General features: G+C 34.6%; 1 protein-coding gene across 1 annotated transcript in view; it reads right to left on the bottom strand.

Annotated features, from left to right (window-relative positions):
- The window catches only part of EPHA3 (EPH receptor A3), a 373,137-nt gene that overhangs the window by 237,286 nt on the left and 108,505 nt on the right, over positions 1–27,346 (bottom strand). The window lies entirely within an intron of this gene.

Consider the following 27,346-nt stretch of genomic DNA (forward strand, 5'->3'; position numbering starts at 1 on the left):
GCTCTCTATCCCTCTCCCTTCCTCTCTGTAAAAAAATCAATAAAATATGTTTTAAAAAAGAAAAATGTACCATTATGAACATAAACAAGAGTTTATCTTGGCTATATATCTAGGAAAATGGCTTGGTTTATTTCAGATGATAACACTAATCTATTCCCCAAAGTGGTTAAAGCATTTAAAGTCTCACAAGTTATATTAAAATATGACTCAAAACTATAAAACTATATTTTCTCTAAAATGTGAAATATGACATAAATATATTTATATTTTATACTAAATAGTTTAAAATAACCTATTGTTTTCTTGTCCTGGATATCTGATCATTAATAATATTAAACATCCTTTTTATGTTTATTGAACATCTATGTTTGCTTTTGTGAGAAATGTCAGCTTATGACTTTTACTCACTTTTTTCATTGTTTATTTTTTAATACATAGGAATTATTTACATATTACTGAAACATACGTATTTATCCAAAATATATTTGATTTCAGGCTTAAATCTCTATATTGCTACTAAAAATCACTTTGTTTTGTCCCTTTGAATGTCAAAATATTGTTCAAGAAAAGAGTGCCCATTTCATGAATATTTTTCTACTCTATAAAACTATCAATGTGTGTTATGAAAGCTTTTATCTTGTAAACAACCAAGCTGAATCCCATCCAAACACTACTCAAGTATACTACTGAAATTCACCTCTAGAAGTAATTAGTAGTCCTTATTTCCAAGGAAGGAAGTGGCAGGTTTTATTGGTCCGCACATGCCAAATCATAACCAACCAACATTACCTTACTGAGTTACAAAGTTGACAGAAAACAAACAATCAAATATAAATGAAATCCATTCATAGACTGAATTGTGGTACATTGCTATGTAGTTAAAATAATTCATTTTTCTACATGATTTTGTAGTGTATTACAGATTTTATTGGCTAAAATACATGAAAACAGCTGTCACATGGAAAATTAGTAACATCAAAATTTACTAAGCTCCAGGATAAATCAAATTATTTTTCTGTTGATATCAAGACTTTATAGAATGACTTCATTATGATATTTTTAATTTCTGTTTATATAACATCATTAGTACTCTAAATTAAATTATATTTAAATTGATCTTTCATTTCATATCAATTCCAAGTGGCAATTTTTATGGAATAATTTGCCTCAGGTTTACCTGAAAAGTGAAATCTTAAATTATTATGGAGTGTTACCACTCAGATTTGTGCTATTTTATCAGAGGCTTCTTTCTACTGTCCTACCTTCCAACTAAACCACAACTCAATTGCAAGCTTCCAAAAATACTTTTTATGCCTGTGCAAAGGATAAGAAAATATAAAAATACTTGCCACTTTAGTAATGGCAACAATAATTTATTTAGCTTATAAACAGCTCATTTAGGCCTTGGTCTCTGGCAAAAACTAAGTGATAATTGTATGAGTTGAGGAAAAATAGATACATCTCACTAAAAAGAAAATAAAGTGAAATAACTTTCTCTAATTGACTGTTTTATAGAAAATTATAAAAAATGTCGCATAAAGTTTCTCCATAATAGCATATGTATAAAATTGATTTCAATAATAACATTTTAAAGATTAATAGGACATTGAAATTCTGGCAGAAATTGTCAACTATTTTTTTCATGCTTGTCTATTTCAACCCATAAATCACTCATATTGAGAGCCAAGCTGGGCTACATGAGCAGCTAATTCCATGGCCACTGATTCTATAGGCATCACCTGAAGAACTGCAGGACTGCAAACTATTCCTTTCAAGGTTCTCTCCACCAGGGAATCTCTGGAGTAGAGAGTGAGTAGCTAACATTCCAGCTATGACCTATATATATAAAAGCCTAAGTGACCAAATGACCAGTTGCTACGACATGTACTAACCACCAGGGGGCAGATGCTCAATGCAGGAGTTGCTCCCTGGTGGTCAGTGAGCTCCTACAGCCAACCTCCTGTGGCCCTTCCCCCCGGTGGCTGGCCAACCTCCTGTGGTCCCTCCCCGGGGTCAGCATGCCCCTGATCGGCCCTGATTGCTGGCCAGGCCTAGGGACCCAACCTGTTTATGAATTCTTGCACTGGGCCCCTAGTTTTAAATAAAAATGCACTTTAAAAGCAGTCTAGACATCAGCACTCTATTTTCTTCTTCATGAGATAACTAAATTATTACATAAGACTTCAGACTGACAGGAAGGCACCTGATATTTGCTTCAATGATATGTGCATCCCCTTTAAATATTAGTACAAGAATGAACTTAAGCATCTTCAATAAATAAATTATTAGTAGTATTCCCACCGTAAGCAGCCTCAAGCAATCTTAACATTTTTACATGATGGAAAATATAATTGAAAATCTATGGAAGAAATACTCCCTCTAGTTAACTTTTTGCCTTTCCCAGCTGACAACTCCAAAACGCATTCATTTATCTTCTTATGCTTTCCACTGTTTCTCTCAGAGAGAGGTAGCACTTATACTCTAGTCTCTGGTTAGAAACAGTACAACTCTGATGGAGGAACCGGTATAATTTTCAGTCTGCCTTTGCAGTGTTCAAACCAACAGCATTTCAGCACATGAGAAAAAATAACAGCTGGTGCAAAGTTCTTAGGGTCTGGCCCAGCAGGGGAAGTTGAAGCAAAAAGTCATGTCAACAACAATAACAATGAAAACATTTTTAAATCTTTGATCTTATGAATAGCCTGGGTACCAAAGGCAAGGCCTGCTGCTCATGACTTAACAACAGGGCAAAAAGAGCAGACAACCTCATTTACACATGCTAGTTCAATGCCAAAGTCAGAGAAGTGAGGAAGACAATGTAGGCCTTTGGGAAAGTATTGCAGTTAACTTGAGAGCACTATCATTGCATCTATTGCATTAAAATTGCTACCAATAAATGAATGAGGCCTTCAACTTTTAAAAAATATTTTCTATTTTCTAAATAGTATATCTTCACATATGATAGAGTATGTGAACAGGATAAATACCCAGGACAAAATGTTATTCTGCTCTTAAATCCTAAACTTTGTTATTGTAGGTGTTGTTTTATACATGAAAAGTAAATATGTAGACATGGTGTGTATATGGTCTTTCATATCAGGATTAAAATAAAACAATCCCTTTCATTGTGGGTGTGTGTTTAAAATTAATTACAGAGCACTTCAATTCTTTCTTGGCTGCTTGAATAGTCTCAAGTATGAAAAAAAAAGCTCTTTTATGTAACACACTGTACTATTAATTGTCTTCCATTATTTAATCTGGCATAAAATTGAGAAATGACTTCTGTGCCTTAATTACATCATTAAAAATGTTATCTTTCCCCACCCACTAGTACATAAAATTTTCCATAAACCTAAAAGTTAAACATCCCTCCAAAACAAGGTGCATATGTCCTTTTTACATGAAATCTTACCAGATCAACCTTTCCCTTAAAATTATTTGAAGCTTCAGACACCTTTCTGCTTCCAATATTAATGTGTGTTTCCAGTCTTTCACCTCCGGCCGGCCCACCTGATCTGGCCCATCTGCGTGAGCACCTTTTCCAGAAGACCTGCTGTCTCCACGTATACCAGCCTGACCACAGGACTTCCCCACCAACAAAGATTTCTCAGATCAACCTTGCCAGAAATGGGTCTTTCTTGCCCAACCACTAAGTTTTTGCTTTGCATTTTTAAAATACATACATTTCAATTAAACTTTATAAAGAAACTTGTTTTTTGAGCAGAAGTAGATATGTGCCATTTCTGTCTCTAAAGTCTTACTACGCTATGGTCTGTGGACCAGCATTGTCCATATCACCTGAGAGCTTGTTGTGTGTCTCAGGCCCCCCAAGACCTACAGACTTAGAATCTACATTTTTAGCAAGATCTTCTGGTAATCTAATGCACACTAACTTTCAAAAACACTATTTTTTTTGCCCCAAACATAAACAAACAAAAAGATAACAACTCAAACAAGCAAAACACTAGTAGCTAGAAGTAAGAAAGAAGAGTAAGGAAAAAAAGTAAATGTCAAACATACTGTGCATTCTTTCTAAGTTACGTGTTAATACAAAATACATATATATATATACATTTATATACCAGTATATATAATAGGAAGTATTTTAAAATATGATGACATGATCCAAATGTTATATAATAGGTTGTTAGTATTTTGTATAATAAATAATTTACTACCAACACATTAAAGGAAATGGAAGGTAATTTCATTTGTCTAATAAAATGGCACTAAAATATTTATTATTATGTGGACAATTGTGCCAATAAAATTATCTGATTTAGCTTATTAATTTATTAGCTTATTGAAAGTTTTTAATAAAAATAGGAATATATATTCCTTTTCATAGGTAAATTCAATTATTAGAAATATGGGGAGAAATGTGAAATACATAAGAGTTTCTGTGTGTATTTAATGATTTTTTAAAATTTAAAATAAACATAGTACGATGAATATTACAAGAGCACAGACATTTAGGCATGGGGGAGCCAGTGATGAAGGCCACCGTGCTTGTGCCTTAAAACAAAGTCCAGCACCTGCAACATAAAGCCCTTGAGAGAGCAGATTTACAGATTCAGTTGTGTGTGTGTGTGTGTGTGTGTGTGTGCACGCTCACTCGCACGCATGTGTGCTCATGTTGGGGGAGTGGAGCCATACCAGTGGATATAGCCATACTATAAAATCTGAAGGAAAGTAAAACCAAATAAAATGACACTTGATTGATTTCGCTAAAATAGTGTCTTGACCAAATCACCTCCCCTGAGATGATCAAAACCATGTAACACAGTGTTACTTGTAAATTCTCTTAGAGTTATACTATTTTTCTCCTTCATTCTTCTCAAAAAACCTTCAAAGGCTACCCCACACACACAGTATTTGAAGAAAATGTAAAATATTTCATAAGCCATCCAGCCCCAACATAAATTCCCACTCTTATATACCAATACATTCCAACAAAACTGCGTAATTCAGGCAGACTGAAATATTCTATGGTTCAGAGATGGAAGTGAGAAATCTAGGTGAAAACTTTTCCTATCTGCAAGTCTTTCCACAGCCTGAAGAGGCCATTTAACTCAGTGAAACTCTACCTTCAGTGTTGCCCTCTTCATGACACCTCTCTTGCTCCACAGGCTCTTCTAGTCAGATGCTGTTTATTAACAGCTGGAGTGACCTTGGTAATATACACAATTGCTCTGGATCCCAATCATTTCATTAGTAATATAAAGCAGTCGGTACAGATCTATGAATTTCTAACTTTTATTGTTCACAAGCACCCAAAAATAGACTTTTAAAATCTATATACTGACTCAATTTTAAAGTCAACATTAACATGTTTCCTCATGAGCGTCAATAATTGGAAATGATGTAATTTTAAGCATATTGTACATATTGACATTTTAAATAAAGCGGTTATACTACTCTTTTAAATTTATCCAATGAAATCTAAATACCATATTGATACCCACTATCATGTAAAAATAATTTAAAATGTTCTTCTCTAATGGTCTGGATATTTTGTTATTTCCTTTTCCCATATTTTCAATCAACTTCTCAATAAAATATTATGCTAAGGTAATATATTTTTATGCTTGAAAATCTTATATTGATTAATCTATCATATATTGCTACAATAAAATATTGAAATTAATAAACTTTTATTTCTAATGTTCTAAGGCTGCAAAATATATTTTTAATGATCTTATAATATTTTGTGAAGGGATGATAAAAATTCATATACATACATTTAAAAACAATTTAAACAAAAAGTAATTTATTATTAGAAAGTCATGTCTTTCTAGATGAACTAATTTATTTTTCAATTAAGATGGATAGTACTTATTTCTGTATATTCAGAATCACTTTATTTTATATCTTTTATTGTTTTAGATACATTAGGAAATCAAGTTTACATAAGTAGGAATGAAATCATTTCCTTATAGTAAAATGACTTCATTCTTTGAACTTAAGTTATGTTAAATACTATAGTAAGTTATCATTAAAATGATTTTTACAACTTCATCAATGGACAGTTTATTAGGTTTTTCTTCAGTTGAATAAAAACAGTGAACTAAAAACCGCTTGACTTGAAATAGAATTTTATGCACATCCATTCACTTTCTCAAAACTAAATTTTCATCCCCTTTGTTAAACACATATCCAAAGAACAATGCACCTTAAGATTTCTAAAGGATGATAGGAATGCTTTTCTTTAGGAAAGAAGGAAAAGAGCAATGTGCAAAGGAATGTGAGGAAGAAGAACTGCCTTGAGAGTCTGGGTTTAAACACAGTCTAATTCTTATACAAGTCAACTTCAGTACATATGAAAGTTGAGGATATGAAATCTAATTTTCTTAAAGCCATAGATGCACATGTACCCCTTGGACATTCTCTATGACTCTCCAGTTTACGTGTGCCTCAGTTTGAAAGCCACTGTTAGTACATACTTCCTTGTTCATGTTCATGTGATACTCAGGTGTTGCATCCTACATAGTGTTTTGCATAATGCCTTGAATTTAATAGTCAACCAGTATGTATATATAAAGTTAATAATTCCTGAGGCCAAATGTATACCATATGTTAGTATATCTAATCATACTAAATGCACAATTTTTATTTAAATGAACATGACATTGTTACTATGTTTTCAATATTTATTCCTAAATATTTTGAATAGAAAGAGAACTATACATAGTACAATGAGCTTGCTTGTGGGTATACTGTATTTATTAGGCTTATCTGTGAACACCAGGAAATTAATCCACTGTAACTGTAATGGCAGGCTGTCCCATTGGCATTTCCTCCAATGTTTCTAAGATTATTACATCTCAGTCAAGTTTTTATCTTCAATATTCTGTTGTCATTTTTAGATTTTTGTGCACCACTTAATCACACATTGCTAATTATACACACTCTGTCAGTGAATACCAACCAATGGGTGAAACTGTTTTCAGAAAGTATATTAAAATTTTTAAAGTGAATCTGAGCAGGCATTTTATCTGGGGACCATGTGTCTCACAGACCAGTCATTTCTAACTAAGGATATTGAAGTCAAAGTTACAGCAAATCTACTTTGCAATGTTATCACACATGCCAAACATAATATTGAAATACCAGCAAAATGACTGTTATGCACAATACACTATAATTAACCTTGTGAATTCACTGTGCTTACAGCCCTAGCATTTTGTACTTTGGTGAAAGGAACCAAAGTGCTGAAAGCAAATGTAAAATTTGCTAAATGAATTTTTGGAAGCTTAAGTCATTTGACCTTTCCAGTTTAAACAACCTAATACAAGAGTTAGTCATTCTTGGACTTGGGACATTACAAATAAACTGCCGAAAATAATAGTCATCATGTTCTGGGATATCCTGACTGCATTATTATAGTAAATTTTCCTGAAGTGTTAAAATGAATAAAGTAATACTTAGCCTCCTGAAATCACGGTAAAGCTACGAATCAATCACTCCTCTGGTACTCAGTACACACAACCAGCAGGACTCTCAGTTGTTCCTCAAAAGGCACAGGAACTGGAGAAATGTTGCTCCAAGTTTCAGGATTAAAGTTTCTATCATGACTTAGAATTTTTTTTCCTTAACATACTGACTTAAGTATCCCATTGTCAGTGATGTATAAATTCCTTACATCAATTTAATATTTGTTCAGAAACACACAGGAAATACATTGTGATTGAAGAACGAGTAATCAGAGACCAGGAAGTGATACCTGGAGCTTATTTCCTCAATATCTAAATAAGACTACCTCCAAAGTGCAGGATCCATTTTCAGAATTTCCAGGAGAGAGGCTATCACTTATTTCTAAAAGGCAATTTGAAACAATTCACTTAATAACCACAATTAGAAACTCAATGTGAGAACTTCTGTCTCTCTAATTGGAAATAAAGTAAATATGAAAAAACAAAATAATAAATTGAGTATTATATGCATATTATTCAAAACATGTACAAATTATATATTTAACTAAAATTTACACTAATAAAAGAGAAACATGGTAATTGGCGTATGACCGCTACCCTTTTCATTGGCTAATCAGCGAGATATGCAAATTAACTGTCAGCCAAGATGGCAGCCTGCAGCCAGGCAGCTGGAAACTAACATGAGGCTTGCTTGCCTCAGTGACGGAGGATCATTGGAGGAAACCAACGTTCCCCGCCTGTGGCTGCAGGCCTCTGAGCGGGCAGTTTAAGAAACATTGTAACAAATACTGCCAGACTTCAGCCAGCAGGATCGCAACATTGTAAGCAAAGGCCAGAAACCTACTTTCAGCAGTGGAGGCCTAAGAGCTGGAGCCAAGCCTCAAGGTAAAGCTGGCCCAGAATAAAAAAGAAAAGAAAAAGAAAAAAAGGAGCGGTTGGGAGCTTCAGTCACCCCCAGCCTGAAAACAGCCCTCAGCCCCTCACCCAGACTGGCCAGGCACCCCAGTGGGGACCCCCACCCTGATCCAGGACACCCTTCAGGGCAAACCAGCCAGCCCCACCCGTGCACCAGGCCTCTACCCTATACAGTAAAAGGGTAATATGCCTCCTGGCACCGGGATCAGTGTGACAGGGGGCAGCGCCCAAACCCCCTGATCGCCCTAGGCTCTGTTTGTGACAGGGGGCATGGCCCCAACCCCCTGAGCAGCCCTGCTCTGTGCCTTATTGGGGGGAGCTCCCCAACACCCCCCCCCCACGGGCCCTGCTCTGTGTGTGACGGGGTAGAGCCATAACCTCCCCATCGGCCCTGCCCTGAGTGTGACAGTGGCGGTGCCCCAACCCCCTGATCGGGCCTGCTCTGTGGGTGATAGAGGGCGGTGCCCCAACCCCCTGATGGGCCCTGCTCTGTTTGTGACGGGGGACAGCGCCCCAACCCCCTGATTGGCCCTGCTCTGTGCGTGACAGGGGGTGGCGCCGCAACCTCCCCATCGACCCTGCCTTGAGTGTGACAGGGGGCGGCACCCCAACCCCCCAATCAGCCCTACCCTGAGCGTGACTGAGGGTGGCATCACAACCTCCCAATCTGCCCTGCTCTGTGCATGATGGGGCGGCGCCCCAACTCCCCAATCGGCCCTGCTCTGAGCCCGACCAGGGGCTGCACCTAGGGATTGGGCCTGCCCTCTGCCACCCGGGAGCAGGCCTAAGCCAGCAGGTCGTTATCTCCCAAGGGGTCCCAGACTGCAAGAGGGCACAGGCCGGGCTGCACCTCGGTCTCCCTATACAATCTTATACAATGGAATGTATCTCATTGATTTAAGTGTAATTGAGTCTCAATAATCATGTTTGAGCTTTAAACTTCATAACATTTACAAAGTAGCTAATTATTTGGCCCTGAATAAGAACTGGTTTTCCACATGCTAAAGAAAAAATACTGTCACCACAATGTATTTTAAAATATAAAGAATTCAGAATTGTATGGCATGCCTTGCTTTAAAAGAAATAACCCTGAACCAGGTTAGTCAGACCATCAAAACCAATTATCTAACCAAGTAGTGTTATATTTGCTTCTGAAAAACTATCCAATCCTAGATTAGTCCAAGTCTAAATACATAAGAATAGAGCATCTCTCTATTTAGAGTAAAGAAATAGTGTATGTTAAAAGACAGATTGTGTGCTGCTTAGTTAAATTTTATTTTGTTTGTTACTTGACATGTAGAAAATCCTTGGCCCTTTGATGATAGCTAGCTGATTTCCCCCCATAACTAGAACTTTTTTCTTATTGTGATAAAAATCTAACACATTAAGTACTTACTATGTGCCAGGGCTTGTGTTGAACATTTTATAAATATTACAGTATCTCACTTTATTCTCTCAATAGTACTACAAAGGAGGTAGACCCAGAACGGTTAGTTCCTTTGCCGGCTCACACAGTGGTTAAGAAGTAGAGCCAAGATAAAATCCAGAGCCTCTTTTTTATAGCATTTATCCTGAATAAAGCAATGATGCTTCTAACCATTGTTTTCTATGAAGGAAAATAGTAAAATATTTAACCACTTCATTCTTTGCCAGAGTGGAGAAAATATAACGTAAACATTTTTGAAACCTCAAGGTCATAGCTATGAATATTTCTACTTGCTTTCTGCACTCTTCAGTCCTGGGGTGCACTCCGGGTTTACTTAAGCAGAGAAAACTGTGGCCCCTCAGAGACCCCAGGAAAATGTAAAATAAACACGTGTGTATGTTATCATAGCCCTTCCGGCCTCTTGTCCTGTACTCGGGCTGCCAATTGTGATGTTCACCATACTCACTGTATGTTCTATTTACCATTTTTAAATATTCTTCTCCTATTAGCTTTGAAACTGAATCGCCCACAAGTCATAACTACGTTTCTTAAGTAAGGTGAACTCTGACTGGCGGCCTCGGGGTGTTGCCATAACTTCCCTACGCAGAATTGTGGCACATCTAGGAGCCATATTTGCCACCCTGGATTGCTAGCTTAACAATTAGCATAGGTATCTCCTGTACTATTATTTTTTGGGGAAAATGCACCTTCCTTAGAATCTAGGCTATCATGAACTAATTTTTTAAACTAGTATCAGTTTAAGAACATGATAACTACTAAGCTAAAATAAATACAGAAGTGTGTGAATGATTGAGATGTGTAAAGTGTTACAATTGGTAGAAAATGTAAATGTTCCTCCTAGTCTACTTTCAAACCCAGTGTACTTTTAGGAAATTGTGATCGCAACCAAAAGTCTTCAGAGGAAGTGTAGCGTGTCATAGAGGTTCACAGAAAGTTTCCACTGAGTTTCTTAGATTCAGGATGCACTAGATTACAAAGGCATTTCCCCTTATCATTATAATTGTCTAAGCAACAGCACATAATCATGCCACATAGATGACCAGCAAATGAGCAATAGAAAATAAATGAAATTACGATGTTATAACTGTTTAAAACCTAAAATCTTAAAATAGATATTCCAGAATGGATAATTTCAGCCATAGATAACTTGACAATTTCCAAAAACCTTTTCACCTTCAATTTATATTTTTATAAGGAATCCATCGATTTTCAAATTTAATTTATTTTTTTTTCTTTTGCTTCAAACTGGGGAAGTAATCTTGCAAATCACAGACGACTTTCTTATTCGAACATAAAAAATTAAGCAACTATCTTTACTGTCTATTTCTTCAACATCTAAAGACTACTTCAAATGTATGGGCTTTATAAGATTACATTTTTATTATAAACTATGGGCTATTTCTAGCCTTCTTCCTTCTTCAGAAATTAAATGAATCACTTTTCTGTTACTCTGTGTAGCCTTTTATTATTTTTTAAAGACGTTAGGAAATATAAAAGATGAGCTTGTGTAAAGCAAACTATGTGCTAACTAATGTAGTAGAATTAGTTTTATCATTTTATTATCCCCCCCCCCCTCCCCTCACCTCTGCTTCCCACTATGGGCATTGGCTCCTAGCTTTGTCTGGAAGGACTTCTGGTCTAATTAGCATATTGCGCTTTTATTATTATAGATTAAGTATTCCAATAAATTTGCCTACTGAAGGTCCCAATATTTTAATTTTCCAGTCAACCAGTAAGTTGATCAACTAAACATTTAAATTTTGCTTCTATTTTGTGAAGTTTAATAGTAAATAGTTTTTATGGAAAAATGTCTGTGCAGAAAGGAGAGATGCTACTATAATTCACAAAATAATATAAGGTATGGGTATAGCAAATTCCTCAGTTTAAGTACTTCTATCTCCACCATGGGTGCCTACATTTGAGAAAGTTACCCAAATTTTTCTGTTTATTCATTTACATGTTATATATTGATTTAATGCATATGCTAATGAAGAAAATACTAATAAAGAAATGAGTTGCCAATAACCACACGAAAGCTGAATCTATTATGTACAAATTTTGAACTAGATTCTGAAGGGAATTATGAAGAAGTGGAAAGCTGCTAACTTTAGAAAGACCTCAATCTGTAGCATAACAAAGCTCGCTTTTTATTCACTTTAAAACAATTTAGTACGCATAATGTAGTGCCATATTTTATGGTTCTCTCCTAATTCTAACTCTTAAATAATATTCCAGGGCAAGAAATGTAGCACCAAACTTACTTCTAGATTTAAAATATTATAATAATGTGATATAAACAAGATCCAAATGTATAAAATCAAGTGACAATAATTTTATGCTAAAGAATCTCATTAGACCTTTGTGTTGAAGGTAGGTGGATATTAAGTCATGTCAAGCAAATGTAATCCCCCAGCCCTGCTGGGTAAATCTCAGGTTTATTATTGAACTAAGAATGTACAGAAACCATCCTCCACACACAGAGCTGACAATTCCTCTGTAATGCCTTCCCTTGACTGGAGTCTACAGCATGAGCTTGGCTACTAGCCAACATGAACAATGTTTACATTTCTTTATGGTGGCTCAATGAGCTTTCAAACATTCATCTGCTTTACCTACTGTGCTTAATAAAAAGCAAGTCAATGCATTTTCTCATTTCCTTTTCATCATTAATAAGAGCAACCATCAGCCTTAAGAAAGATATAGTCTGCTTTTACTTTTAGCTTCCTTTTCCCAGTAGTTCTGACTGAAGCACTAATAGAACACCATTCTCCCACCCATCGTCCTTACACATCCTTATATATCTTGTCACTAAAACATAACTACTGTAAACAGCAAAAGCTCTAGAGAATTACTTCTGTTCATGACAACATTTTAAAGAGAGTTTTACTATATTAATGAAAACTTTTACATTCTGGAAAGCTTAAAAGGCTAAGAAATTTCTAATAGCAACACAAAAATTTGTAATCTGTAACACCAGTACCATTGTCAAAGGAAAAATAGTTTCATAAATGATTTGCATATAAAACAACCTGATTAGTAACTTAGAAAATATGTACATTCTAAGCCACATTTGTTTACCTAAAAGTGAACAGACTTATTAGTATGTTTTCCTTCCAAAATTTAAAACTTATGCATATTATAGTTATTAACTTCTTTTGTATGCTGCTTCATTTTAAAAGGTGCAGGAAATATAACAATGTGTGATGCATCCAACAGCATCTGAAGTTATTTGATATTTTATTCCTTATTTCAATCTTCTTAATTTGTTTTAAGAAATAAAGATATTTTTATAGTCGGTATACAAGCTTATATTAATTTCAGGTAAACAATATTGTGATTGGACATTTTTATACTTTATAATGTGATCACCCCAGTAATTCAAGTAATCATCTCTCATTGTATAAATGTATCATAATATTATTGACTATATTCCCCTTCCCACTTTCACCAAAATACTCAATCTAAATTTACACCTAAAGAAACTAAAGAAAGAAAAATAAACAAAATCCAAAGTAAATAGAAGGAAGGAAATAATAAAAATCAGAATGAAAATAAAATAAACATTTTAAGTGCATTTATAAGTACACATATTACCTATTAAATAATTAAATGTGTATATATGCTAATGAAATATGTAACATGCTATATACATATATGTACATATAATATATGCATGTTACATAGATTTATGTACATGCACACTTATACACATATAAATCTACATGCTATATATATATACATATATATATTCACACATGAATATACATTTTTATACATAGCAGTGTTTATGAACTTTTTATAAACCCAGTATGTGTAGTAGATAAGTCAACTCTCTCCGAAATTCATTCCCAATCTTCCGCTTGGAGATCTGTCAAGCTAATAATGAAACATATTGTGCAAGTACACACATTGGGCACATAGGACTGCCTTTCTGGGGCCGGTTCCTACTCGCCGTCATCTCCTATCAATCCTGTCCTCAGCAACAGCAGGAGCAATGGGAAGAGACGCAAAGGTAATCAGAGGCGTGGCTCGGTTCCACATGGCCATAAAACACAGGCCAGAGAGTCCCTGTTAAAACATCTCTGTTAGAGTTTTACGCAAATCTATTTTGAAAAAAGAGGAAGTGTTATATAAATGAATATGACGTTCTTGCCTTTTTAAAGAACTATTGCCAATCTTTTTATCTCAACACTAATAACCAAATTCTCCAGCTACGCCTATGGCAGCAAGAACTTGCAGATATTCACATTATAGTGACTTGCAAAATCATCGTTAAATGAAAACTACTGACTTAGAATGTTATAGAAGGATTGGGTTCAGAATTAGAGAGTCCTTAATTTACATCCTGGCATTGTGAAACAGGGCAAATTAATACTCTCTTAGCCCTGCCCTGGTAAACTATGGCCATTAATACAAACAACAAAGCACCTGGAAAGGGTTTTGTTGAGGGTAAAGTGGTATGTTAATCACTAGGTACACACTAGGCAATCACTAAATGGCACTTCAAATGTACTTATGACTTATCATACTCGAGACAGAACACCCACCATTTAAGATGGAATAAATTCCTATGAAATATTTTAAAGGTGAACCATAGAGCACAAAGGGAATATAAAGGGAAAACTGAAATTTTGAGTTTCATATCGAAAAGGTAAGTTGCACGGGCATACCCGTTTGCTGGATGCAGGAAGATACACAATTCCGCGAACTTTTACGGGGACACAAACAACGACAGGCGTGCGCTGAGGGGCTGTCTCTGGAGGCACAGGCTGGCGGGCCTCAGGCTCCCTCCTGCCCCGGAGAGGCGGGCGAACGCTGTCACACACAGCTGCTCTGCTCTCAAAGTTCTGTTTTGAAAAGTTCAGTTTCGTGACTCACTAGCTGACATCAGACAATTGTCCAAATTCTCTAAGTCTCTACTTTCCCCTCATGGGAAATGGGACACAATGGCACCTTCCTCATAGGTCCTTGGGAGGATTGAACGAGATGCCAGGCTCAGTTACATGTCAGAGGACAGAAATGCTATTTTTAAAAGAAACCGCTGATGTTGAGGCGCTGCTCTGATTTTCAAAGAAGAAACAGTCATAAAACTAGAAGCGTGGGCTTTTGTATACGAAGACCATTAATACAATATGTGGTGTGATATAACTGCATCTACCTGCCATCTTTGCATTCGTATCACATTACAGAAAAAAAGAGTCGAATGTCAGATTTGATCTCACGGCAGCACTTCCGAGTGCCCTGAGAGGGAACTAACTCCATAGCAGCTGTTCCAACCCTTTGCATAAGGAAACACCCTCCGTCTCCCAATGCTTTTTCATTGTTGTCTCTTCTACTACTCTCTTCACATTGTCTATTCTTGCACTGCTAAATTCAAGCCCCTGAGTGCCAATCACTTTGCCCAGCTCTTTGCAAGTAGTATTTTTTTTCCTCTTTTACAGTAGCCTTCAAACATCCAGCCTCAGGTTAATATTCCTAAACTCTTTATTCTTTCTTCCAGATAAGGAATCTTAGGTTTTTTTGTTTGTTTGTTTTTTTGTTTTGTTTTTTGGTTTGCTTGTTCTTTTTACAAATGTGCCACTTTCTACTGGTTTAAATACTTAGTAGGACATCACATGCCTTCAAAATTTATAGACATTCCCAAATAAGCCCCAGAAAGAATGAGTACTCAGGTACACTCATAAGATGCTTGAGCCTGGGTTCCAGATGGACCTTTTAGCCTTAATTTATATCTCTACCGAAGAAGGGGTGATTCTAAGGCCCTGGACCCGCAGCTCTGTTGGTTAAAGCATCCTCCCAATATTCCAAGGTTGTGGGTTCAATCCCTGGTCAGGGCACATACAAGAATCAACCAATGAATGTACAAATAAGTAAAACAACAAATTTACGTTTTTCTCTCTCTCAAATCAAACAATAAACAATAATTTTTTTTTTTTTTAAAAAAGGGTGATTTTAGATCAGGGTCTCTCCCTCGTGACACCATTGGCATGTTTGGTGACTTTTCTTTTGTGGAGGCCGCCCTGTGCACTGCAGCACCTTCAGCAGCAGCTCTGGCCTCTACTCATTGCCGGTAGCAATCCCCTCTCTCACTGCCTACAACAAAAATGCCTGCAGACATTGCCAGTTATCCTTTGGGGGCGATCTTGCCAGGGATTACTCTAGGCTTTACAATTCTATGGGTGGTACACTGAAAGCATTTGCATTAGCATTTAATTTCTTGATATTTACATGAACACTAAGTTTCTTGAGGGCAGGGAATTTTTTCTCTCTTGTTCAGTGGATACTTAGTATAGCAGACACTCATTAGATTTTTGTTGCCGACAATGAACAATGATGGAGTATCTAACTGCATAGAGATTGAAAACTCCGTTTATCACATTTTAGCAACACTTCTTTTTTTAAGAATATTGTGTTTGCTTGTATTTAACATAAATTCAGTTCATATCACCTTTAGAATATAAGATAATTGGGAGCAAGTATTGTACTTTCCTTCTCCCCAGTTCAACATATCAATCAGTTCTGTATGTCATAAGATGTTTACACATGCTGATTGATAGATTCAAATATCTCATCTTCAGTACAGCAGCACTATTAAAACAGCAGATAGATCCAAGTCTCTGAAATACAGACAAATACCAGAGAAGCAGAAATGTTCCTTTCCAACCAATTACGTATACAGACTTGATTCTGAATTTCACAAAACTTTACATGTTCTTTATGCACTAATTCAAGAATGCTACCCCCTCATCCCATAGCATATACGCTTTGTCTTGTTGAAAGTGAGTTTTCATATCAAAAAGCAACAGCTGTTTTCAATTACAGCACCCACGTTTAACCTTTGCAGCATTGTAACTAACCACTGAAGAGAGAATTCAGGAATATTTACACTCAGATCTTTTGCTATTAGAAATCATTCTTACTTCTTATTTGTCTATTTAAAATACAAAAATCTGCAGCTGATTATATGAAGTTTATGACTTTCCTGATCTTGAGTCACCCTTGGGATCCCTGGGTCTCCCTCATCTCACAGAAAAACTCTGTGATTAGAAATTCACATCGTGATCATGTTTCTAAAGAACAATCAGCAGCTACACATCGCAGAGGGCTATCAGAACAGCAAATCACAAAAATGACCGAAGTGTATGACACCCGAATTTTTACTCTCATGGATTCTGTTCCATAAGTGACCACAGAGGTGTCTGCCAACAAGATGCCTGTCCGCAGCCTGGAGGATGAGAAGCGACAGCAGCAGGTCATACATGCAGTCTTTCTAGTCATGATTCTTTTAAAATGGCTCTCACTTTAAGAGCACTTTCATCAAATATTATCAAAACTTATACTTCTCTCTACAATTGTTTTCCATTAAAGTTTAGTGCCAGCTGTCAAAGTTGTAACATAAACTCTTATTAGCTTTTATAAGTTCTACTCTGGAACTAATAAGGGATTGTCAAAACTCCAAACGCAGGCCTAAGTGGGGGCAGAAATCACAGGAAAGAAGGTGGAAAGTGTTCGATGAAGCTGTACTGGCAAAGCAATCACTCTGAAACGTTTACCAATGCATTTCACAGAATCTAAGACTCTCAGGATGGGGGAAAAGACCTAGTCCTCAGTTTATTTTGCATAGGGTTTGATTTCTCCTCCTCTGGGAGGGGACGGCTAAAACAATAAGACAAATAATTGAAAATTTTAATAAGATATCAATAACCTCTTCAGAATTGTTACATGCATTCTGAAAAAATTATCTTGTATTCTCTAAATTTTAAAATATAGAAGTTTGCTAAGATCTTAATAGCTAGAAAGAAAAAGTATAGTTGAAAAATCAAAGATGAATAATATTATTTATAAAAGCCATAGATTATATAATATATAAGGTGTTTTTTAAATGTGTTTAATGAAATGGCATGCAGCAAAGCAGAACAAAAAAATGACTGTCCACATAAACCCCAAAGTAGTCAAAGTTAAAGAAATAAAAATTGAAATGAAATTTCAAGACTTCCTGTAGAGTCTTACTAGACTTGACAGTAATTTATGATGGCAGATCCATGAGTTATAGGATAAGGTGTTATTTATTAAGATGTCAAATTCAGTATAATTTTTATATATTCAAAATAACCAGTATTCCCTCTCTCACAAAGAAATGTGTCTTTTTCTTGAAAATTTAAATCACTTTTCAGATGAGTTTACATTAATAGATCCTTAGTAAGTGGTATACAGAACAATGTTCTGGACTACCTTTGAAAATGAGGCAGAAAATGAAACAACAAATAATACTTCTTTTGAGTAAAATCAGAACTATTTTTCTTTCTGGAATTGGAAGTCCTCCCCCCCCCCCCCCCCCGCCCCATGTCTTAAATTCGCTCAGTGAATTCTGTCCTGGAGAGTTTGATTCATATTTTGCCATAGGCAGACCCTTAAACAAATAAATGATTCAAGGGGCAAATTATTTGTGTTCTCTAAAGACTATACATTTGGCATGTAGGGGTTACCTAAATTATTATTTGGACCAAACCATGCAAAGCCTCTAAAAGTTCATACAACAGAGTGATGTAGGAAAAAAGAACTTGGTATCTCAAATCAGATACCCTACAGCTATTTGATAAGGGCTGACTGTAAACTAGGTTATAACCTTAAGAAAATACCTTAAGACTGACCTATAAAATGGTCTTCTGGGTTATGATAAAGACTAGTAAAATACCTCTTAAAGAGAAAATCTCATACTGTTTTCCCCTCTTCGAACAACAGAATTAATAATGTTATATAACTAAATTAACCCATACAAGGTACAAGAATACTATTTTACTAAAACACTGTAATTCTTATTTAGCTGTAATTCTGTGTTAGAATGTTACTAACATTTATAAAACTGCCTGTGATTTTTAAGGTCTTTTATGGTGGTTCATTGCTGATCATTTAACTTGTTCTTATTCATTAGGAGGTATTTAATGGTTGGATAGGAATTTGTTCTACTCCCTAAATTTAAGGACAGGCATATCTCTCCTAAATATGTTTGCAATTAAATTGTCTCTGACTGCTCAAAATAGTCTGATTTTTAGTATACACAGAGCAAAGAATTTGCATTTCTTCCTAGTATCTTAAAGATGCAAATCCATGGTTCAAATTTATACTGTTTTTATACAGACTCAAAGATAAACTACATAGTTAAACAAGTCACAAACAAAATATGCTCCCTCTCTTTTTCATATTTGAAACAAGTTTTTATTTAATTACTGTTTAGACAGTTCATCCAAGTAATTTGATTGAAATTATCCGGTAATATCACATAGTAATTCATGCTAGCACATTTGGCTTTTACTTCATACAATTTATATTGTTCTCCCTGTTGCCTTTTTTACTATTTGGGTGATTCTCAACTATGCATAATAAATACCTGAGATAAGTCAAATAGATATAGTTAGCACTACACAGAGTCAAGTAAAATGGCTGGACAAATATTTTACTTACTTGATTACTTATTTTTGATTCACATAATTTCTACAAGGTAAGCATATTATTTATTGTTATAGCCTCTCCAACTATGTAATCTAGTCTTTTTTAAAAATATATTTTATTGATTTTTCACAGAGAGGAAGAGAGAGGGACAGAGAGTTAGAAACATAGATGAGAGAGAAACATCAATCAGCTGCCTCTTGCACACCTCCCACCGGGGATGTGCCCGCAACCGCGGCACATACCCTTGGCCGGAATCAAACCCGGGACCTTTCAGTCCGCAGGCCCACACTCTATCCACTGAGCCAAACTGGTCAGGGCTAATCTAGTCTTTTTTTTACAATGAATGTTAGAACAGATCACAGTATGTAATAATTTGAGATTTAATGTTATTGAAATGTTAACATTTTTATTTTATTTTGCTACTATTGTTTGCTTGTTTCCTAACCTATATTTTCTTAAATCAGCTAAAACCTGAATATCTTTCTGGGTATACAAGTAAAAATGCCCATATAGAAATTCAAGGCTGCTTTTGAAAAAACAATGGAAAGACCCATCTTAGAAACAATAAGCAACTGAGACATATGCCAGGTGGGAAAAATCAAGAACTGTTTAGAAGAAGAAGGAGAAAAATAAAAGCTAAATATAAGAGAATAGAAAAAATATCATCTATAATTGAATAGATTAGAGGTTTAATGGAACTAAAAATGAAATATCCTGGGGTATGGGGGAAGGGGTGGGAGGAAGAATCCTGTTTGAAAGAAGGTGGACAGCCAGTGATGAAGTCATAAATACATAATTATATAAATTCATTGTAAGATTATTTTCTCTCCCTCGAGATATCTCTAAAGTCTAAGGTTTAGGGTAAGATACAGACTATTAAAAGTGTGTTATATCTAAGTGTTTTAATACAGATTAAAATAAGAAAGCAGGATAGGCAATATATTCAATAATGCTGATCACAGACAATAACAATGAGGTTAAAATACCTTTCATCCAGTGCTAGGTACTCTACACTGGGAAAGAAACACATTGGTTGGCAATTCTAAAGGGTAACGTTTGTGGGTGAGAAAACTGAGGTTTAAGCTGGTGAGCCACACATGTGATCAGTAGCATTCTTGGAACTCTTGAGCCCAAGCATTCAAACATTAAGCAGCAGGAGAGTTTTGCTATATAGAACAACAAAATAAAAACAAATTTGGGAACAAACTTGGCAGACTTCTGCACTATGTTAATGTTTCCATTACTTATTATCTAAATTGGTGAGAAGACAGAAGCTTCTATAAATCAGAGGTTTTATAGTTATTAGTAAGTTGTCATAACATATCTGTTTAATTCATTTCAAAGTTATTTAGATTATTGCTTATAAGTGACATATTTTTATTGAAATGATTGATTTGTTTGAAAAGTCATGGCTGTGTAACTGCTAAAGGCAGAGTGAGAATAAAGGACTGTGGTTTTAAACTCAAGAAAAACAAATAACATTTTTGTACTTCAAGGTAAGAAACCTGATCATTACAGTGCAGTCATTAAAAGATGAATCCATACATTAAGAACTAAATATATAAAATTAAGGTAGAAAATTCAGCATCTTCATAAACAGATCTTTCTCACTATAAGAATGAAACTTGTGATAACTGATTTTTTCACGTCAGAAATAATATTCATCAGAAATTTATAAAAGAAAAAGTATTCTCTCCGGCATATGAAATATTATTATTTTACTTCATATATTATCACTATAATGATAATTCAGATAAATCTAATCTTTAATCGTTGCAACTGTATGTGATATAACAAATGCATTTGTTTCAAATTGCAAACATGAACATCTTCATATCCAAGTCTTTCTAAATGGTCTCGTGAATTCAAAGATAAATAATATAAAGTATGTTCTCTCCAGAACTTACATTGTAAGAATACATAGTTGGCATAGAGATACCCCAGTATTTATTCACTCAGTAATTGTCTAATTGAGAACTTAATTATATTCTACCAGGTTCTAAGCACAATGTTCCAACAAAAAGACAAGAAACTTCCCGTCTTAAAACAACTGGAAAGAACTACTTCTGAATTCATTACAACAAAAGAACACCTTGCAGTTTTAGAAGGTGCACATAGACTCAGTAGGTGCTAAGAAATTTCTGCTGAGATGTTTCATTTTCTCTAGCTCCTCTGTCAAAGCAAGCAGAATCTTTCTGTTATGGAAACCTTGACAACTCCTTTAAGACAGTTTCTGAATTGACATAGAAGTAAGTGAAGAGTAAGAGTTGGTATTGTTAAGTCTTAGGTGAAACAAACATAATTACAAATAATCCTCAACAAGTCTCCATGCCTTGATACATCACATCAAACACACTTTTCTATAAAGCTGCTAATGTACAAGAACAAGGAAGAAAGTTAGCATTCCACGATGAATGCACAGAGATAAAACACAGAGCAACAGATTCTTCAGTGACATTAATAAGGTACTTGGTACATTAAGTCTAAACAAAGTTTGTAGGAGCAGGAATATTTATAGTAACCTCCTGGTATCTGCCTTGAATGTAATTAATTGACTATATAAAAAGCCATTAGCATTCTCATTTCTTCTCTTCAAACTGAATCAAAGCAGATAATATAATTCATTAGCCAGGATAAAAAATAATAAGGATCATGAGGTTCCCTTGGAACTAATATAAAATTCTCCCAAACCTCCAATCCTAAAAAGTGAAAATATTTATGGTGGGTGGAATGTAAGAAGTATGATGGATTTCCTAAATGAAATAAATCACATAAAAAATGATAGTCAATGAATGAAAGCAAATAGCAAATGATTTAGGTTTATAATTTTAATTTTTAATGTTATATTTTTAAAGCATGTTTATTGACATCTTATAAAAACAACTCAACCTGAAATTGACTATTTTCTCAACATCCAGAAAGTTTGCCCAGATCCCAGAAACATGACCTAAATGAGGTTTGAGCCACACACAGAGTAAATTAAGAGATACCACAATTTCTTACTCTATCATTAAGTTGAGAAATGACTTTTTTAAACAAAACCCATATTTTAAAATTATATATTAAAGGAAGTGCTTCTCGCACTCTCAAACCAAGTCTGATGCATGAATTCTTATTTTTCTTAATAATCTTTATAATACCCCGTTATAAGTTTAAGCTTGTGTAGTTTTTTTTAATGTGCATTTCTACCTTACCAAATTTATCATAATAAGTACTTTTTACTTTTTTGGAGCTGCCTTTTTCTGTGCTTTGAGTTTGCTTAGCACACAGTTCCTGAGTGATTCCTTACCCATATGCCTTTCATTGCTCCCCAGTATTCTTCTTCCAACCAATACTTGAAGGAGAAAGCTGCATTTTCTACTCTTAGGTTCTCATGTTTCTTCGGCAGCAAAGAAAAGAGGCCAGCAACATAAAGCATTTATTGCAGAAAATGTTAATTTCCCATCACTCATGTCCTCCCTTATCAATATCTCCTTCCTCAACAATACTAATGCCTTTGCTTCAGTCTATTATTAACTTAGCTCTGTTTATAATTCAGCTAAAAATCTGTGTTCCTTTGGAAACAGAGACCAAAACATTTTACATTTTAAGACACATAGTTGCTCATATCTGCACACGCGCGCGCGCACACACACACACACACAACCTCATATTTTTAAACAACCAAAATAATTTAGTAGTCATAATGTTCATCTTCCTTTGCTAATGTCTAATAGGATTTAGCACATATTAGAGGTTCAATAACGGTTCAATAACTGAATAAATGATTAAAGGATACTTTCATCTACTTTTTCTCATTTAAACTTTTTATTTTTATTTAATTTATTGGTGTAACATTGGTTAAAAATTATATAGGTTTAACATGCACAATTCTACAATACGTTATCTGTTTATTGTATTAGTGTTCACCACCCCAAATCAAGTCTCCTTCTGTCACCATTTGTCCTCTTTTATCTTCTTTCCCCCTGGAAATCATCATGCTGTTGTCTGTGTCTATGAGGGTTTTTTGTGTGTGCTTGTTTGGATTTTTTGCTTAATCCTTTCACCTTTTTCACTCAGTCCCATACCCCCTTCTCCTCTGACAGCTGTCTGTCTGTAGTTTTTTTCTATGAGTCTGTTTCTATTTTGTTGCTTTGTTTATTTTGTTTATTAGATTGACCTCAGATCTGTCAGAATGGCTATCATGAATAAATCAACAAACAACAAGTGCTAGCAAGTATGTGAAGAAAAGGGAACCAACCCTCTTGCATCAGTGCAGCCACTATAGAAAACAGTATGGAGTTTCTTCAAAAAATTAAAAATGGAACCACCTTGTGACTCAACAATTCCATTTTTGGTTATACATATCCAAAGAAACCTGAAACACTAATTCAAAATAATATATGCACCCCTGTGTTTATTGCAGCATTATTTGCAATAGCCAAGATGTGAAAGGAGCCTAAGTGGCCATCAGATGAGTGGATAAAAAAGCTATAGTATGAGTACACAATGGGATACTACTTTTCTGTAAAAAAAAAAAAAAAGAAAAGAAAGAAAGAAAGAAAGAAACAAATCTTACTTTTGGGGACAGAATGGATGGGTCTGGAGAGCATTATGCTAAGTGAAATAAGCCAGCCAGGGAAAGACAAATACCATATGATTTTACTTTTTCTCATTTTAGGAATAAGTGGACTATTGTGAAAGTTTGCATTATGTATGAGAGTAGATAACACCTTAGTTAGAACTATAGTCCCATACAAAGACAATTTTGGTTTTTCTTATAGCTCTGAAAGTAATGGATGAGTTTTTTGAAAACAAAATGTTTTTATCAGTATAATTTTCCAATCAAACAAAGATTGTCATGTTTTCATAATTTAATAACTGTCCCAACATCTGTCTAGAGTGAGACAGAAAATTCAAAATATTTCATTTGATGTCATAAAATAACTATGTTATGAAATGTAAACCCTCTGGAAGGCCTCCCTGTGGAATAGCCAGAATTCTAATGGGAATTTTCCACATTTTGAGATAATGACTCAATAAACAAATTATAAAACTCAACTTCTGAAATGTATAAGCTGTGTAAGGTGATTAGCTCTTTCACGTTACCCCAAAATTTTCTAAACACAATAGTAAAGGGTCTGAAATCTCAGTGCAAAGACTTCTCATTATAAATAAACAATTTCCATTAATAATTTTGAAATACTCAAAATTAATATCTTCTTTCCCTTTTTACCAAAACACCTCTGTACCCCTGGTAGAAGATTTATTAGTCTGTCTTGCACTACAATTATCCACTTATGTATCTGTCTTTCATACTAGATTGTGAGCTCCTAGAAGGTAGATAAAATGACTTACTCATCCATGTTTCCCCTATGCCTGGCACATTATTAATTTGTATTAATAGATGGTCAAAAACACTTATTGAGTTAAATTTGACAAATATTTTATGCATATCTAAAGTGCATGACAATCCACATATCCAGATTTTACTAACTTAGGCCAAACCTCATTTTCCCATAATATGGCATTTTGGCTAGCAATTCTTCTTTCTTAAACATCTAGAAACAGAAAAATCTGGGAAATACACTGAAATATATAAACCTTATATTAACAGATCCTAAGTTACTTTGTGCCAACTTTTTGCGGCCCTACTCTTTCTTCAACATACAGAACTGCAACTCCAGTGGAATTTGTGTCCTGGGGGTTTCCTAGTCTCTGTCACCACTGGACTGAATCATAGGAAAGCTTGTGGGTTGAGGTTGGGACTGCAGACCTTGGGATCAGACTGCTTAATTTCAGATCTCAACTCTCACACTCACTTATTAAGGAACTTAAGGCAAGACATTTAAACTATCAAAGCTTTGTTGTCATTTAAAAATGGAGATAATAACAGTATGTATCAATAAGTAATTTCAAAGGAAAAATGAAGTAACTCATAAATATTACTTAACAAGTCAGCACAGTGTCTGGCATCTCCTAAGTGCTTAATGAATGTTTAAAAAGTCTGAATTGTTACTACAGTGCTTGGAATGAAGTACGTTCTCATTAAAGTTGTTGAAATAAAGTGAAGGAGTCTCATTTTCTTCTGTTTTAGTCAATTAAAAGCCTATGATTACTTTTCAAAAGAGTGACATGATTTTTTTGTAAACAAAAAACAACAAAATAAATAATCAATGAAACACATGTTTAGCTATTTTGTCATGTTTACCTTTTTGAAGCATTACCATGTCTCTGTGTGACTGAAGTACTTGTGATCAAACACTGATTTGTGAGAGTCATAGCCAGCTCTTCTGACCAGCCCACAATCTTATTAAAAACCAACCACAAAATTAAAAATTAAGAAAGAAAACCATAACAAACACCAGCACCGTCACTGACAACAATAGCAAAATTACAAGCCTCAAGCCAACCTGGCCTACCCAATTACAGAATCAAGGTGTTGAGAACTTGATAAATTAGCAAATGTCAACAAATAACTGTAAGTCTATGCTCCACCTGCAAATCACATGACTGAAAAATCATCCCTTTTTAAATTCCAGTCGCATCCCATTTCACACATCATCTTCACTTCTACTAAAATTATTGTTATTAGTTTATCTCCAATATATTTTCTTAGAATAGTTTGTATTTAAGCATATGCATGTCTTATTCTAATACTAGTATTTATAAACGTCAAGAAAGTCTGCAACAATATAGCATTTTTTATATCAAAGAGGCGCTGTGATGTCATTCAATATAATAAAGTACACAATTCAAGGATGTAAAACTGACATCAATGTGTTCTCTAGGAACAATTTGACATGGAGCATCACTGAATAGCATAGTAACTTTAAAAAAAGTGGTTCTGTAAAATAAGATGCAGTTAGTAAAATAATAGCAATTCTGAATTTGTTGTGAACTTTCTGAATACCACTTAACATTACTCTTTTTAAAAAATATCCTTCTAAAGTTGTCTTCAAGTCAATATGTGTAATGGGCTGATAATTTGAATCCTTTATTTCTATTATCACTTTTACGTGATTCTATTTATCTCACTGATACTTATTTTTCTATTTCTTTTAATTCTTTTTGAGATATAAAGCACTATATAAAATTATTTAAAATCCAAACATCTAATGATTAGATTTCTTGTTGACTGTAATAATTTATGAGATATCTTTGTTTAAATTGATACATATTATTAAAATGGAGACACATGATTCCTCTCCTGGTATGAGTATCAGAGATTGGTTCCATAGGGATGAAATTAGTGAAGGTGAGAAATTAGAGAATATTTAATTCCTCTTCAGCTAGGACTTAATCATTTCATTTAAAATTAATCTCATAAACATCATATATCACAAATAATACTATGGTAATAAAACACAATTCAAGTGGATAATGAAGCTATTGAGTGTTCCCTCTGCTCATGTATATAAGCAAGCAGTAGCTAGTATGTTGTTTCAATTTTAGAACTTTCAAAACTATACTCAGTAACAGTATTCTAATGGTGATTGCCAAGGATCTAAATAATACCAAGAAGTATGAGGCTAGGTGTACCATTTGTTCTCATTAAATTTTTTTCCTATAAACTATATCTGTAGTCAAAAGCAAAATGCTATGTTCCATTCAGATTGTTAGAAAGGTAAATTTATATATAAATTATAATGATTTCTTCCCTGTGGACTTGAGGTTTACTGAATGGCCTTAAGAATAATACCAAACTCAACTTCTTTGGCATAATGTAATAGGAAACAAAAGTGTTAAAATCAGATTAGGTTCTACAGACTAGGTACTTAAGCATTCCTATGCATTTCTACATTTTAAATTTTAATGTATAAGAAAAAAACAATTTTATAGCAATATAATACATTCTACTATGAGACATAAGAGCACAAACCTAGTCAGCACACGTTCTGATTCCCTTAGAATTAACTGACCTGCCTGAGTATCAACGATGCTTCATCTTTCAACATGAAAATGACAGGGGATTATTTTTTTCTTAGAGTTTCATTTCCATAGTCATTAAATAGCAGGAAAAACTTAAAAATAGCAGAAGTTACAACTCTAGTGGGGTATACGCCAGCACCACATGCTCAAACATGTTAATATTTCTAAATTAAATGAAGAATCAACACAT

This window comes from Myotis daubentonii, chromosome 3 (assembly GCF_963259705.1).
Source record: "Myotis daubentonii chromosome 3, mMyoDau2.1, whole genome shotgun sequence".
In the NCBI taxonomy this organism is placed as follows: Eukaryota; Metazoa; Chordata; class Mammalia; order Chiroptera; family Vespertilionidae; genus Myotis; species Myotis daubentonii.